Genomic DNA, 17,595 nt, shown 5'->3' on the forward strand with positions numbered 1-17,595 from the left:
CATGAAGAGCCATGATATAAATCAAATTGTTTGATTCCAAAGCCCCTACTTTTACATTTACCATGTTGAATATACATGTCATACTATATACAAATTACTACTACTTCCCAGGGAATTAGAATATGATAAAAATAAATTTGGATCCTGGGAAATGTAACTTATTCTCTTTGAAGATTCAAAAAGCATTTAAGAATTTTGTCATGCCTCAGGGTCATCATTAGAAACATTAGTCATCCTTTCATTATCAATATATCAGAAGTGCCTATTAACAGAAGTTTATGGTTAATGGCATGACAAGGAATATATCTGCACATGTGCCTGCTTTCTATAGGAACATGACAAATTTCAGACTTCCAAGGCTATCTAAGTAACCATTTCATGATTATACATTAAAATATGATTTCTCATTAAGCATGATTGTACAGAGCTGTTTGCACATTGCCCTCACATGAAGCCTTTGGAAATTACTCAATGCACAAAGCATGATATGCCCATCATCATACTTACCCTTTAAACTCCGTGGCACATTAAGTTCAGGCTTAACATTCAAATCCCCAGAGAGCTACTGCTTTTAATCCCTAATTAGGGAATGATCTCAAGTAGCCCCTAACATCATCCAAGGGAAAGGATTGTTTCAATTGTTTTTCCAATTTGTCAGACTAATAATAACCCTAAATAAAGTCACTTTCATCACATTACCACCATAGGGCCAAATACTGCTCAGCTCCTCTGAGGATATTTTGGGTTTTTGAAGAAATTTTTAATGATTGAAAGTTTTCCTGACCCAAAACTTAAATTCTCTAACAACAGCCTTTTGAACCATGGCTTGTGGGTTGAAGAAAGATTGGGAAAACAAAGGCCTCCCTGGGCTTCCTTCACTCTTCATAGCATTTGGATGGCCTCCTATTCTACCAGGATGACCTTGATTCCCTACACCCCAGACTTGAATCTCAGTGGACACCGGATCCCATGCCAAATACAAAGTTTGAATCATCTGTTTCAGTGTCTTTGTATTTCTTCATTGCTATGGAATGTTAGAATGGGCAAGCTTATGAGAGAAAAATAATAATGTACAGCCTATGCATATTCATAGTCTAAATAAATCTAGGTCTCTTGGTATTTTCTCCCCAAGTTCCATTTTAAATGATACAGCTCCCTGTCATAGATGGAAAATATTCCTTTTCAGATGACTTAGCTAAAACTATGATAAACAAACCCTTTCTGATTTATAGTAACTTCCTAAAAGATCTCCTATTTGATATGTTGCAAAAACTAGGAAATATGCAACTGTTAATATCAGAGAAGGAGGTAATCTGGGAAAAATCATATGGTCAGATTTATTGGTGGTCTAGGAGATGCAAGAAAAGCAAACAAACTTGAAAGTTTGCATAAACATGAAGCTTAGGATATATTTCAAACTTTCAAGGGCCAGTGATACTTGGGAAGGAAGAATAAAAATTTAGAAAATCGAGGTAGTTGCATTAGTTTGCTGATATAGCAAAGTAACACAGAATGGGTGGTTTAAACAACAGAAATTTATTTTCTCACTGTTCTGAAGGCTTAAGTCTGAAATCAAGATGTTGCAGAGTTCATTTCTTCTGAGGCCTCTCTCCTTAACTTGTGGATGGCCATCTTCAACCTGTGTCTTCCATGGTCTTCGTCTGTGCATATCTGTGTCTGAATTTCTTCTTATAAGGATACTAGTCATATTGGATTAGAGCCCATCCCAATGACCTCATTTTAATATAATTACCTCTTTAATGACCCTATCTCCAAATACAGTCACATACTTAAGGCCTAGAGTTAGAATTTCAACTTGAGGATTTTGGGAGGACACAAGTCAGCCCTTAACAGAAAGGACATGAAAAATATAATCCCATTCCAAGACTGCCTGTGCCCTCAGATGATTTCTGTTATGAAAGACACAGAGCAAAGTGACCCATTGTGGAATGAGAGACCAGGACCTGAAGTATAGATACCAAAGATGTTGCCATGGTTACATGAACAAAGGCAATATTAAAAGCAGCCTGAGTAGATGGGGCAATAATTTAATCATGAAAACTCATAATAAAAATTGTGAGGTTTGATATAAATTTTATAGATTTTTAAAGAAAAAGCACATATGATCTTCTATTCAAAATATGGTTCTTATGTTCAAATATACATTACAGATGCTTTCATTAATTTTATTCTATGTTTATTATTGACACCCTACTACATGCTGTGCTATAACCAAAGCCCAAATAATAGCCAGTGTTTTGTCTTCTGGTGAATGATACCAATTCAAAAGTGAGCCTTTTGTCAAGTCAGTGTTAAACCAGTTTGCCTTTTGCTTTTATTGTTTACTTCTTTTAGTTTTTATCAAGAGTGGGCAACATAAATTTTAGCCAGTTTTCAAATGAAATACATAGGAAATAATTACATAAACATATGTATGCCATTGTTGTTTGTAGTCAAACATACCATGGCTAAAGCAAAGGTTTTCCTGGTGCTTCCATGTGTTTAGACCAGTAATTAATGAGTGTCCTTTCCTCAGTGGAAATATTTGGATTAGCAACAGTCACTATCAAGATCTGGAACCCTCACTGGTACCATGAAATTTATACTCAGATTGTGTCACTTAATGGCTCTGAAGATTTATATCTGACTTTTCCCTTAGTTCTAGATTTGAATAGCATTTCTAAGGAAATAACAAAAGGATGTCTGTAAATCAAGACATCCTCCTGAAGCAGTTTATCTTTATACTAAAAAGAAGTAGTAAGCAGATAGTCATGACTAAGTAAGGTCCTTCGAGGCTACCAGCTGGCTGCTGGCAATTCCGTGTCATAGGCTTTCAGGTAGTTAAATCCAATGTTCAAAATGTCATCTTAAAACACCAGAGCTTGGTAGGAAAGTTATAAAACCCACAAAGGGAGAAATCACTATAATATAGGATATCTCTGTTCAATCTTAATGGATTCCTATTACTCAAACAGATCATGTGACTTTAGAAAGTCTTTGTCTGCATTAAATTGAAGGATGGTTTCAACAAACTACAGATGCCATGGAGAGTAAAGATGGACATTTTTTTTTCCAGTCTGAAAACATGTAATGGTTGCCTAGTACAGACATAAAAATCTGGCTGATCAAGTGACCCAAATTGACTTGTAAAACTCTTGAAAACAAACAACTTTTCATTACACATCTCATTTCTCATCTTTAAGCTTTGCCAGTGAGTATTCTTTCTTTGGAGAGCTGGTCTGATGAAGAACGCTTTTACTGCTCCATTTCATGAAAACCATTGTTTGTGTTTCTGAGTTCAGTGAAAGTCAAAATTAGCCAGAGAGCGGGAAGAGTTAACATGCCAGTTCCAAAAATCCTCTAGAGATTATTAATCAGTTAGATGAGAGCACTGCCTGTTCTCCATGGAATCTTTTTCTTATAAGTGAAGCAAGTCTGGCATTGCCAGCAAATGTCAATGCCATGCAGAGAGAATAGATAAATTTAGAACAAATGATTTCCCAGTTAAATAGGGACCAACAGTGAGTTTATAATAAAACAATTTGCACACAGTTCGGAATATGACAATGGCAATTGTTCTTATGTTGAAAACAAATCTCTATTGATGTGTGCTTGTGGCAGAGTAGAGCATGTCCTAATATAGTCCTTCCCACATCTATATACAGTACCAGGAAGGCCATTTATAATTTGTAACACTTGCCCAGCTTAGACAAGATCATAACACATTGGGAGGCATGATTACACACAAGAGTTTTCAAACCCTTATTTTGAGCTGGAAAAACAGTATTCAGTACCAGACATTTGAAAGCAGAGAAAGAATGGAATGTCCTTTCATCTTCAGCTGGTGGCTGATGTTCCTGTTATCTGGAACTTCTGAAGATGTTTTAATCCTGCCAGAGCACTGACTCTCAACTGGCTGTACAATGAAACCAACTGAGGAGCTTTAATAAACTGATGTCCGGAATCCACCTCCAGAGAGCCTGATTTAAGTGATTGGGGGTGTGGCCAGGCATTGGAATATTTAAAAGCTCCCCCAGGTGATTCTAAAGAGCAGACATGAATCAGAAATTCTGTTGGGAAAAAAAAAAGAAGGAAATTATCTGATGGTGTTTTGTCATTTATAGCTATAAAAGTTGAATCTACCTAAATGGTTCATATCCCATCTTTACTAGCATCATAATAATCATCCAAATCATCATAGAAACATGAACAATATAATATCTGAAACCAGAAGGGACCCAAGAGGTCATTTAGTCTGAAGATTCTCCAACCAGGGTTTCTTGGGTTCCTGAGAGTCCTTTAAGTAGTATGTCAACCTCTTAAAATTGAAGCTAGGTATGTTTTGTTTTTGTTTGTTTGTTTGTTTTTTGTGAAGAGTATCCATAGATTCCATCAGCTTCTAAAAGAAGGCTCTGGCTTCAAAAAGGTTAAGAACCAGTTATGTAGTCTAAGTCCTTCAATTTGCAGATGATACTGAAGATCAACATGAAAACAGAAAAGAATATATTCCTCATCACTCCATCTCTCCTCTCAGAACCAAGCCTATGACAGTCCATATGTTTTTGTACAAAACTGATTAAAAGCCAAAACAAAAAATGAACCCCTTAAAAAGACTGACATTCGGACTAAATAAAGATTTCAATCAGGTAGCTGAAGTGTCCAGAACTGCAGAAGTGGTAATATTTTGGAAGACTTTCTTAGACTTTACAGAGAAGAGTTCGACAGAATGAGGCCCCTGGCTAAGAACATTCCCCTCAAGGATTTCTCAGATTAAATATGAAGTCAAGAAGTGAGCAAATGTTAGCCAAGCCCAAGCAGAGATTATGTAATGCCCTCAATGTAGTGTTGTAACCTCAATGTGATTTCTCCAGAATTTGTATCATGTTTAATTTATACCATTCCTTAACCCTAATCAAATGCGGTTCCTATGTATCTTCATTGATGATGACCTCATCTGAGTCCACAGCCATTCACTAGAAAAAGATTCTTCTCTAAGGGAGGTTACTGATATGTCTGCATTTCACTTACAATACATTACAACTTTGGGTAGTAAAGACAAGAGGCTTTTTCTATAACAAAGACCCCGTCTAGACAGAATGATCATAGAAAGTAGAACTTTATATGACATTTCTTTGTCTTTAGCTGTTGCTGAGACTATTGGGAATTACTCTAATATTTAATGTCTTCAATTTTCTAATTGTGGCATATGCTGGCAGAATTTTTTGTTCCCTCTGGTAAAATATACATAATATTAAATACATAATATTAAAACTATTCTTCACTCAGTATCAATATACAGAGAAATCTATCAAATGAAACAGGTATAAGTTCGTAACTTTGAAGGTTGGAGTCAAACCTGTCTACCTAACTCTAGTTATGACTATGATACACTACAATGAACATGGGTTTTAGAATCATACTTTAATTCTCAGTCCTACTTTGGGGCAACTAGATGGCTCGGTCAGTTAAGCATTGGACTCCTGATTTCAGCTCAGGTCATGATCTCAAGGTTGTGAGATCGAAGCCTGCATCGGGCTCCATGCTGAGTACAGAGTCTGCTTGAGGTTCTTTCCTTCTCCTTCTACCCCTCCCCTGGATCAAAGTCTCTTTCTCTCTTTCTCTCTCTTTCTGTCTCTCTCTCAAATAAAATGAATAAATAAAATCTTTTAAAAAAATAAATCAGTTCTGCTCTGTACTAGCTATGCGACCCTAGGCAAATACTGAGTCTATGAGACTCAATTTTGCTTCCATAAAATAGGATTAATTGTACCTCCATCAGAGAGTTGATGTTAGGCAGAGGCACTAACTACTATAGTGCCTTGAATATTACAGATACTCAAATGTGATTCACCTTCTCCCACTACCTTCTAAAGCTCATGTTCTTTGCACCAAACCAGGTGACTTTTAAGAAATTTTCCTATTTCTCTTGCTCACTACTAAAACTGAGCATTTTTTTTTCATTCCTAACCCATGGCAGCCTCACTTAAATGGTCTTTGATTTCTTGATTGTCTTTTAGATAGACTTTACATTTATTCACTGAAGCTTTTAAAGTACTAAGCAGAAAACATTGCATTAATGAATAAAAGATGTTGAATACTTTTATTCCCATGTGCTTTGCATTCTTACTCCAACTGCAATAATAGGTCAAAAATTAATATCATGAATTGAAAAAGGAAAGGGAGGAAGAAAAAAGAACCAAATCTAAGGGGAAACAAAGAAGAAATTTAGGAGAGAAAGAGGCATTTTGGCACCTAGTCATAATTCTGAGTTGAGATTTATTTACAAAGTGGTACCCAGTTTATTCACTCATTCACTAAATATTCTCTGGAGAAAGCAAGTATTAAATGGAAGACTAAAGGGCCATAAAATGTCAATCGGTGAAGCAAAGGTAGGAAAAGGATCTATGCTAGTGGGGTAACATCCTAGGGTTGAGACTTGCTCAAGGAGCGTTTAAGAAACTAATGTCCACCAGCTGGTGTTTTGGAGTCCTACGAGATAAAGCAGTAAAAGGATTTCAATGTCATGACCATGTCACGTAGCCCTTGGACATTTTCTAATCTTAGTAAGTACATCTAGCGATAGAAGAAGAAAAAATAATAGAAATAAAATGCTTCAGAAGTACCCTAAGAACCTAAAGAAAATCGAAATAAAGAAAAACCTAAAATAGGCCCATTTTAGGTTTTCCTCTGCTTTTTCACATGTAGTAACTTCCCAATAATTTGCAAAATGCTTTAGAGTTCCAAACCTCAGACCACACACAAAAAGAATAGACAAGCCTGTGCTTCAGTTTGGTGATTCCAGACTTGATGTATAATTTCTGCTCAGCATTCGACTGCTCAAGTCACTTGGATGTGTTCTCTTATCTTTTAATTTATCCATCATTTTTAAAGCAGCAGACACAAAACTGTTTGCCAAAGCTCACAGGAATGTTTTTTTCTAATGGTACATTGTTCCACCTGGCAAAAAGAGAAGCCGGTTACCGACTACCTCTTCCATAGATGTTAAGGATTGTCAGACCTCCCCGGGGACTCCCATCCTTGAATGTCCTACACCAGTAACTCCCTAGACTGGAGACGTGGCTTAGGCCTCGGAACACTGTCAGCGCCTACAACACCGCTGAGGGCTCACTTAAACTTGCACACTCGGACTTCACACGAACGATCCCGTGTGCGCAGAGGAAAAGGAACTGAACGGCCTGTTGCTCTCGGCCTCGGGCCTGCGGCGGGCTGCCCAGGAAACCGGCCCTCCTCCGGTCCCCGGGGACTCGGTACACACTGGAAGCCCAGGGATCGCCGGGCCCCAGCCAGCAAGACCGAGGGTCATGACCCCGGGAGCGCCAGCCTGCCCCGGCTATGGTCGAACTCGGCGGGCAAGGCCCAACGTTGTGACATGAACATCCACCTCCTTGGAGGTGGCAAAACCAGGGGAGCAGGAGCTAGTGAACAAACAAACGAAATAAATAAATGCAAGTGGGAATGAGTAGAAACGATGTTAAATATGAAGAGAAGGAAGCGAGTGAGGAGGCATAAGCGATGCAAACCGCACGCTCCTAGGAACAGAGCGGGCCGTTGGGCCGGTGATGCTAGGGATGCTAGGGATGCTAGGGACGCTGGGATGTGGGATGCTGGGATGCTGGGATGCTGGGATGCTAGGATGCTAGGGATGCTAGGGATGCTGGATGCTGGATGCTAGGGTGCTGGATGCGGATGCTGGGATGCTGGGATGCTAGGATGCTAGGTGCTAGGATGCTAGGATGCTGGGATGCTGGATGCAGGATGCTGGGATGCTGGGATGCTGGGATGCTAGGATGCTAGGGGTGCTAGGAATGCTGGGATGCTGGAGATGCTGGAATGCTAGGGATACTAGGGATGCTGGGATGCTAGGGATGCTAGGAATGCTGGGATGCTGGGGATGCTGGGGATGCTAGGGATGCTGGGATGCTGGGATCCTAGGGATGCTGGGATGCTGGGATGCTAGGGATGCTGGGATGCTGGGGATGCTAGGGATGCTGGGATGCTGGGGTGCTAGGGATACTAGGGATGCTGGGATGCTGGGATGCTAGGGATGCTGGGATGCTAGGGATGCTAAGGATGCTAGGGATGCTGGGATGCTAGGGATGCTGGGATGCTGGGATGCTAGGGATGCTAAGGATGCTAGGGATGCTGGGATGCTAGGGATGCTGGGATGCTGGGATGCTAGGGATGCTAAGGATGCTAGGGATGCTAGGGATGCTAGGGATGCTGGGATGCTGGGATGCTGGGATGCTGGGATGCTAGGGATGCTGGGATGCTGGGGATGCTGTGATGCTAGGGATACTAGGGATGCTGGGATGCTAGGATGCTAGGGATGCTGGGATGCTGGAATGCTGGGATGCTAGGATGCTAGGGATGCTGGGAATGCTGGGATGCTGGGGATGCTGGGATGCTAGGGATGCTGGGATGCTAGGGATGCTGGGATGCTGGGATGCTGGGATTCTAGGGATGCTGGGATGCTGGGATGCTAGGAATGCTAGGAATGCTGGGATGTGGGATGCTGGGATGCTGGGATGCTGGGATGTGGGATGCTGGGATGCTGGGGATACTGGGATGCTGGGGATGCTGGGGATGCTGGGATGCTGGGATGTGGGATGCTGGGATGCTAGGGATGCTGGGGATGCTGGGAATGCTAGGGATGCTGGGATGCTGGGATGCTGGGGATGCTGGGGATGCTAGGGATGTTGGGATGCTAGGGATGCTGGGATGCTGGGGATGCTGTGATGCTAGGGATACTAGGGATGCTGGGATGCTAGGATGCTGGGATGCTAGGGATGCTGGGAATGCTGGGATGCTGGGGATGCTGGGGATGCTAGGGATGCTGGGATGCTGGGGATGCTGGGATGCTAGGGATGCTGGGATGCTAGGGATGCTAAGGATGCTAGGGATGTTGGGATGCTAGGGATGCTGGGATGCTGGAATGCTAGGGATGCTAGGGATGCTGGGATGTGGGATGCTGGGGATGCTAGGGATGCTGGGATGCTGGGGATGCTGGGGATGCTAGGGATGCTGGGATGCTGGGATGTGGGATGCTGGGATGCTGGGGATGCTGGGGATGCTGGGGATGCTGGGATGCTGGGGATGCTAGGGATGCTGGGATGCTGGGGATGCTGGGATGCTAGGGATGCTGGGATGCTAGGGATGCTAAGGATGCTAGGGATGTTGGGATGCTAGGGATGCTGGGATGCTGGAATGCTAGGGATGCTAGGGATGCTGGGATGTGGGATGCTGGGGATGCTAGGGATGCTGGGATGCTGGGGATGCTGGGGATGCTAGGGATGCTGGGATGCTGGGATGTGGGATGCTGGGATGCTGGGATGCTGGGGATGCTGGGATGCTGGGATGCTGGGGATGCTGGGGATGCTAGGGATGCTGGGATGCTGGGGATGCTGGGATGCTAGGGATGCTGGGATGCTAGGGATGCTAAGGATGCTAGGGATGTTGGGATGCTAGGGATGCTGGGATGCTGGAATGCTAGGGATGCTAGGGATGCTGGGATGTGGATGCTGGGATGCTAGGGATGCTGGGATGCTGGGGATGCTGGGGATGCTAGGGATGCTGGGATGCTGGGATGTGGGATGCTGGGATGCTGGGGATGCTGGGGATGCTGGGATGCTGGGATGCTGGGGATGCTAGGGATGCTGGGATGCTGGGGATGCTGGGATGCTAGGGATGCTGGGATGCTAGGGATGCTAAGGATGCTAGGGATGTTGGGATGCTAGGGATGCTGGGATGCTGGAATGCTAGGGATGCTAGGGATGCTGGGATGTGGGATGCTGGGATGCTAGGGATGCTGGGATGCTGGGATGCTGGGATGCTAGGGATGCTGGGATGCTGGATGGGATGCTGGGATGCTGGGGATGCTGGGATGCTGGGATGCTGGGATGCTGGGATGCTAGGGATGCTGGGATGCTGGGATGCTGGGATGCTGGGATGCTAGGGATGCTAGGATGCTGGGATGTTGGATGCTAGGGATGCTGGGATGCTGGAATGCTAGGGATGCTAGGGATGCTGGATGTGGATGCTGGGATGCTAGGGATGCTGGGATGCTGGGGATGCTGGGATGCTAGGGATGCTGGGATGCTGGGATGTGGATGCTGGGATGCTGGGGATGCTGGGGATGCTGGGATGCTGGGATGCTGGGGATGCTAGGATGCTGGGATGCTGGGATGCTGGGATGCTAGGGATGCTGGGATGCTAGGGATGCTAGGATGCTAGGGATGTTGGGATGCTAGGGATGCTGGATGCTGGATGCTAGGGATGCTAGGGATGCTGGATGTGGATGCTGGATGCTGGATGTGGGATGCTGGATGTAGGGATGCTGGGATGCTGGATGCTGGGATGCTGGGATGCTGGGATGCTGGGATGCTGGGATGCTAGGGATGTTGGGATGCTAGGGATGCTGGGATGCTGGGGATGCTGTGATGCTAGGGATACTAGGGATGCTGGGATGCTAGGATGCTGGGATACTAGGGATGCTTCCAGCAGCGTCAAGCACTACTCCCTTTTTCTCCTCCTTTTTTTTAAAAAAATGATATTGTGAAATATCTTTTTTTTAAGATTTTATTTATTTATTCATGAGAGGCACAGACAGAAGCAGGCTCCATGCAGGGACCCCAGGATCACACCCCGGGCCGAAGGCAGGGGCTAAACCGCTGAGCCGCCCAGGAATCCCCTCTTTTTTCTCCTTAAACTACCATGGGCTGGGCACCTCTGCACAAACTGCTATCTCCCTCCGAAGTTGAGCACAATATATCTTGAAGGCGTCTTCCCAGTTAATGCATCTTTACAATAAACTCTCCGCAAAGTGTAAAGAACTGAAGACATAAACTGAAGTGGCTTTTAGTGGTGGCCGGGGTCGGACTGACAGCTTTGGAGATAGACGGCTTCTTTCCTCTCCCACGGAGAGATACAGCCTGAGAAGCAGGAGTGTAGGGTGTCCCCGCCTGCTTCCCCTGCCTTCACCCTGACCAAGTAACGGCCGCGAGAGGACAAGTCCCCTCTCCCAGCCAGCTCTCGGCCAAGGCTGCTCAAGAACTGCCACCAGGGATCCCTGGGTGGCGCAGCGGTTTGGCGCCTGCCTTTGGCCCGGGGCGCGATCCTGGAGACCCGGGATCGGATCCCACGTCGGGCTCCCGGTGCATGGAGCCTGCTTCTCCCTCTGCCTGTGTCTCTGCCTCTCTCTCTCTCTCTCTCTCTCTCTCTCTCTCTCTCTCTGACTATCATAAATAAATAAAGAAAAAAATATTAAAAAAAAAAAGAACTGCCACCAGCACCCAGGCGACAGGAGCCTTTCCCTTCCCGCCGGCAAACCAGAGGCACCGCTTATTGCACTTGGAACAGTGAACAGTCAAATCAGAGACTAATAACTCTTGACTACCCTCAGCCCCACTGGATCCGAGGCGCAGAACCTAAAGTGAAAACCAACTTGAGTTTCCCATTACGATTTCCCACGGCCGTGGAGCCCTCCGACGGTCCCCAGCGCTCAATCAGGTAACGCAGGAGAGTGTCGCTGTTTTATCTGGTTCTCCCAAAGATATTTGAAATGAGTACTCTGCCATCCATGAAATCAAACGAATCTCAGGGACATTTCTATTTATGCAGTGTGAGGGGGATCTTTCAAAAGAGAAAGGAAAAGCATAAAAAAGGATGGAATGTTTCCAAGAGAACAAGTAATGTACATTCTCCTTTCGGAAAGAAAAGCAGCAAATACGTATGAAAAATTGAGGGGCCTACGTTCAAGTGGAGTCTTCACATCATTTATTTATGTACTGAACTTGAGAACCACTAAAGTCATCTTCATCACATCACCTTAAATCGAGCAGAGACCAATATAACAAGACTATCAGATTACAGGCAGTAGATGTTAGGAAACAGACGCTTTGTTTATCTTACACTTTCCTAAACAATCATGCGCAGCTTTCTTTTGTTCCAGGAGTCATTCAAGCATATAATAAGGGTTCCAGCAAGTTGAAACCCTTGTATCTGGTTATTTTCAGGCAGTTGTAAACTTGCTGCCTCCAAGTCAGTAGTTTTCTTATGTTGTCAGCAAGGATTTTAAAAAATGCCATCACCCCAGTTCTTGTTAGTAGAGAGCTGCTCCATCTCTAGTCCTTCCCATTAACCCTCATTAACAGTTTGCACTTACTTTTAAAATAATTTTAAACATCTCTGATGCTTTCAAGGTAAAAAAGCACTTATACCGCAGTGTGCAGTTCTCACTTCTTGCTTCCTTAGCTGTTATAATTTCTCACCCCGGCTTTTTTTCTTCTGTACCTCGAAGCAAATCTCCTACCATCCGCCTTATGGGCCCCGAACTGGTTTTCCCATACATTTCAGACTTTGCCTTGTCTTTGGTCTTCTGTTGGTCCATGCATTCATTCACACAACAGACGTTTCCATAACACCTCCTCGTGTCCTTACTTGTCCTGCACATGTGTTGGATCGAATTCGAGATAAAATATTATGCGACTAAAAAGGCACTAGAACAGAAATCCTGGATCCTAGTGTTAGCTCTGTCATCCATCAAGTATGTGACCTTGAACAAATCACTTTCCCTATATATACCCCTGTCAATAGGGGCTGGGTTATATCATATCTAAAATCACTTAGAGCTCTGAAATCCTACAATATCATTGTCACCCCAGGAGTCAGTGCAAACAGACAAATCCATACCACCGTGTCAGTAACTTTGAGATATCAATTTAACTTTGAATCCAGGAGCTCTCCTAACAGGAAAGTAAGGAAATCCTGACTTTGGTATTTGGGGCATATTAATGAGCCAGTGGAGGAGTCCTTGAAGACAGAGTGCTCAAATCCCATTTCAGAGACTAGTCTTGACTCTCTGCAATTCATCTACTTGCGATCTGCAATTCATCTCCAGCAGTTCTCCCTTAACCCTTCACTTCCACACAACCAATGACTGCCCCCCTCAAAGTTACCAAAGGACTTTCACAGTTAGATCCATGAGTCTACTGTTATTCTTCATCTGTCTTGACATGTCATCATCAACATCTGACATATTTGACCACTCCTTTCTTAATACATTTTCTCTGTTGGGCACCCACCTCTCTCCCTACCTCACTGATCACTCCTCATCTTTCTTTTCTGATCTCTCTTCTATACCCTGAGCTCCTAATATTGACTGCTCCCAGCTCTGAGCTGTTGGCCTTTTCTGTGTGTGCTCACTCCCTTGGTGATCTTATCTAATCCCTTGGTTTTAAAATCTATCTATATGCCAAAACCCCAAGACCTCTTTCCTGAACTCCAGACTGGTATATGCAGATGGCTAATAGACTTCTAAAAAAAGGAGTCCTGATGTTCTTGCCCAAATCTAATACAGACAGTCCAGTTGATGTAAACTCCATCTTTTCAGACGCTCTGTCAAAAAAGTCTTTGGAGCATTTTAGTCCTTTTATTTCTCTTATACCCTACATCTAATCTATTAGGATACTGGCTCTAGTTTAAAAATGTAGCAGAATTGAATCACTTCTGGGACACCTGGGTGGCGCAGTGGTTGAGCGTCTGCCTTTGGCTCAGGGCATGATCCCAGCCCCGGGATCAAGTCCCACATCAAACTCCCTGCAAGGAGACTGCTTCTCCATCTGTCTGTGTCTCTGCCTCTCTCTGTGTGTCTCTCATGAATAAATAAATATAATCTTAAAAAAAAAAAAAGAATCACTTCTTACCTCTACTGCCATCTCTCTCCTCGAGCTGCAATAGCTTCTAAACAGGCCTCCCGGCATCTAGACTGGCTCCTTAGAACCTATTCTCCAGACAGAAGTCAGAGTGGTCTTTTCAAATACTAATTCAAGCCCTCCATTGGATCACTAATGTTTTCACAATGGCCTACAAGCCCTCCATAATCCCTCTGACTTCACCTCCTCTTGCTTCCTCCCTTGCTCACTACACTGCCATCAAGTAGCCCTTCTCACATCAAACACAACAGGTTTGTGTTGATGCCAGCTCTTCCGCCTACACACATCTGCGCAGCCAATCTCTTCACCTCCTTCAAGTCTTTGCTCAATTTTCATCTTTTCAGTGAAACTTGATCATTCTACCTCAATCACGTACTCCTGATTTTCCTTATCTGGATCTATCTTTTCTTTTTCCATAGCACTTACCACCTTCCCATATTCTATATAATTTACTTCTATTTTTTGCTCATTTTCTGTTCTCCTGAACTAGAATGTAAATCATGGGAGGTCAGGAACTCTTTCCTGTTTGTTCATCGATGTATCTCAAGTAACTGGAACCATATTGGGCACCTCAGAAGTGTGTTATATTTATTAAATAAATAAATAGATCACTGAGTTATGGGTAAATAGGAAAGAGTGGTTCTATAGCTATCAGATTATAGCCAACATCTCAAGAAGCTACATATGAAGTAATAAGCTTAATATAGCTTCATTCTAATTATTTAATCAATGCCCAACCCTGCTGTCCCTTCTTGATCATTTGATACCCCTGATGGATAGAGAGTGTTTGGAGTTCACTTCTCACTCTGGAGACCCTTGTCATTTGTCCACCAGAATTCTCAGAACAAATTACAACTTTGGGCTGAAGAGACCTGAAGAGTTCTATACTCATCTGGCGGACTTAGAATAAAGCTTATAAAATAACTATTGTATATCTGCTGTGAGAAGTATAAAAGAGAGAAGTATTAATTAACAGGTATTGAGATCTAAGCCTATGACAGACATTATTCTAAGGTTTCACAAGTATAAACTCATTTCTTCCTTGCAACAACCCCTATCTCTTGACCTCACACCTCTCTCCCCATTATTGGATGTGATCCATCTGGACAACAATCATAAAGTGACAAAAGTGCAAGTGGGTTAAAAGGGAAGACACAAAACTAAAGAAATAGACCATGACCTTAATAACTCCTAAGAAAAATGTTATCTGTTAAGCACAGCTTCCATATCTCCATGAAGCCAGGTTGAGAAAACATTTATGTTGACACATTGAAGGTCGAATATTCAAGGGTAATTAGATTTCTCCAAGGTGAATCATGGAGATGACCTACTTAGAAGTAGATATAGAACTTTCACTGTCCAGCCATAAATCAAGTCTAACATTCTTAAGCACATTTCTAAGCATTTTTGCTTGTAGCTTCATCAATTATTTTACATATTTCCTGTTACTAGTCTTTTACAAATTTCATTAGGATCACAAAAAAATTTACTAACTTATCCATCCTCATCTTAGTATTATTTCTTATTTTTTTGTTTGAGAGAAAGAGAGAGAGAGCATATGCTCACGCACAGCGTGTGAGTGGGAGGTGGGGCAGAGGGAGAGAGAACCTCCAGCAGACCCCTGGGCCCTGCAGAGCATGGAGACTGACAGGCGGCTCAATCTCATAAACCATAAGTTCATGACCCAAGTGGAAACCAAGAGTCAGAGGCTCAACTGACTGAGCCACCCAGGTGCCCCTCAGTATCATTTCAAGTAGTTTTTTATTACCCTACTTTCCCATATCCATAAATACAAGGGGGAAAAAAGGAATTTCAACTAACTTCTTTGGCATTACCCTTTACCTGTTTTCAATCGTGGTAACCTTCTCAGAGTTGAAGACCTGCACTTGCTCAGACATTTTCATCAACTCATTCAGCATACATTGGTTGAATTGCAATGACAATGCTAAGCATAAAAAGGTGTGATCCACAGTCCCTGAATCAGGGAAGTTAGTGTCTAATAGTAAAGGAAAAACCAATACACTGAAATAGCTTCCTATAAGAACCTCAATGTCCAGAAGCAGAGGATTAGAGAAATAAGATATTTATGTTGGTGAAATGGAATACTACAGTTTAAATGAATAAATTAGATTTCCATGCACCAATATGGCTAGTTTTTAAAACATATTGAGTGAAATAAGGCAAATTTTAAAAAGATACATGCAATAATTACATTATGTTCTTTAACAAAACAGATTATAAAATGACATTATGCACTGCTTACAAATATACGGTGTGTAACAAAAAATAAGAAACAGAGCTTGAGAGGTTAGCTATCAAATTCAAATTAGTGGTTACTCCTGGAGAAGGAAGAGGTGAATGGGATTGGAAAATGTGTAATGTGAACCTCAACTTGATTGGTAAGGTACTATTTTTTTATTTAATGAAAAAACATTTGAAGCTAGGATTTTTAATGGTAAACTTTATTTATTTGGGGTAGTAGGATATATGGTATTTTTCTATACTTTAATGATTTTTCCCCTAATGTCTTCCAAATTTAGAAATGAGAGAGAGGGGAGAAGGAAAGGTGTCACACTGAGAACACTACTCACAAAAATGGGAAGTGACAAAGGCTACAGAGAACATACCAGAGATATATAAGCAGGCATCAACAAGGGAGCAGTACTAAGAAGGGCTGTGAGGTGACAGAGGGGAGAAACCAGAACGTTCCTGGAAGTCTTCCTAAAAATGCTAGAGTGGAGTCAGGCCTGAAGAATGACCATTGGGAAAGTTACTTAATCTCTCCAAAACTTGAACATGGGACAATATCTTCCTGGCTGCAGGATTTGCACAGGCTAGAGAAAGTATATTCAAAGATGCCCGCGTATCGTAAGTAATACAGTAATGCTCACAAATGAAGATAGTGATTAATGATTATCACATGGGACAAAGACTCAGGTCTCCTGATTCGGGGGTCAGTGATCTTTTCATAACACCACATTGCTGATTTTACAATTTACCATTATTCTATGTTCATGTGGCCAAAACTTTCATGGTAATAAAGCAAGAGACCTCAGTGGAGTCCTGGGCAGCTCGCTGGATCTCAGTTATAAATTATGCCTCTTTAAAACAGCAGGGAAGTTCCTCAAAAAATTAAAAATAGAACCACCATATGATCCAGCAATTCCACTTCTGGGTATTTATCCAAAGAAAATCAAAACACTAACTCAGAAAGATACATGCACCCTCATGTTCACTGCAGCATTATTTACAATAGCCAAGACTTAGAAACAACTTAAGTGCCCTTCGATGGATGAATGGGTAAAGAAATTGTGGTGTATATATAGCTAACCCTTGAACAACACAGATTTGAACTGAATGGATCTACTTATACGTGGATTTTTTTCAATAAATACAGTACAGTACTGTAAATGTATTTTCTCTTTCTGTAGCTCATTTTATTGTAAAAATACAGTATATAATAGTTTAACATACAAAAATACGTGTTAATTGACTGTTATCAGTAAGGCTTCCAGTCAATAGTAAGCTATCAGTAGCTCAACTTTTAGGGAATCAATAGCTATACATGGATTTTTAACTTCACGAGGCGGGGACAATGGGGGGATAGCAGTGCCCCTAAACCCTACATAGTTCGAAGGCCAACTGTCTACAGTGGAATATTATTCAGCTATAAAAAAGAATGAAATCTTGCCATTTGCAATGCAGATGGACTTTGAGGGCATTACGCTAAGTGAAATAAGTCAAAGAAAGACAAATGCCATAGGATCTCTCTTATACGTGGAATCTAAAAGAACAACAATACAAAAACCCCAAAACTGATCCTACAAATCCGGAGAACAGATTGGTGGTTGCCAGAGGAAGGGGT

This window comes from Nyctereutes procyonoides, unplaced genomic scaffold (assembly GCF_905146905.1).
Source record: "Nyctereutes procyonoides isolate TBG_1078 unplaced genomic scaffold, NYPRO_anot_genome, whole genome shotgun sequence".
NCBI lineage: Eukaryota > Metazoa > Chordata > Mammalia > Carnivora > Canidae > Nyctereutes > Nyctereutes procyonoides.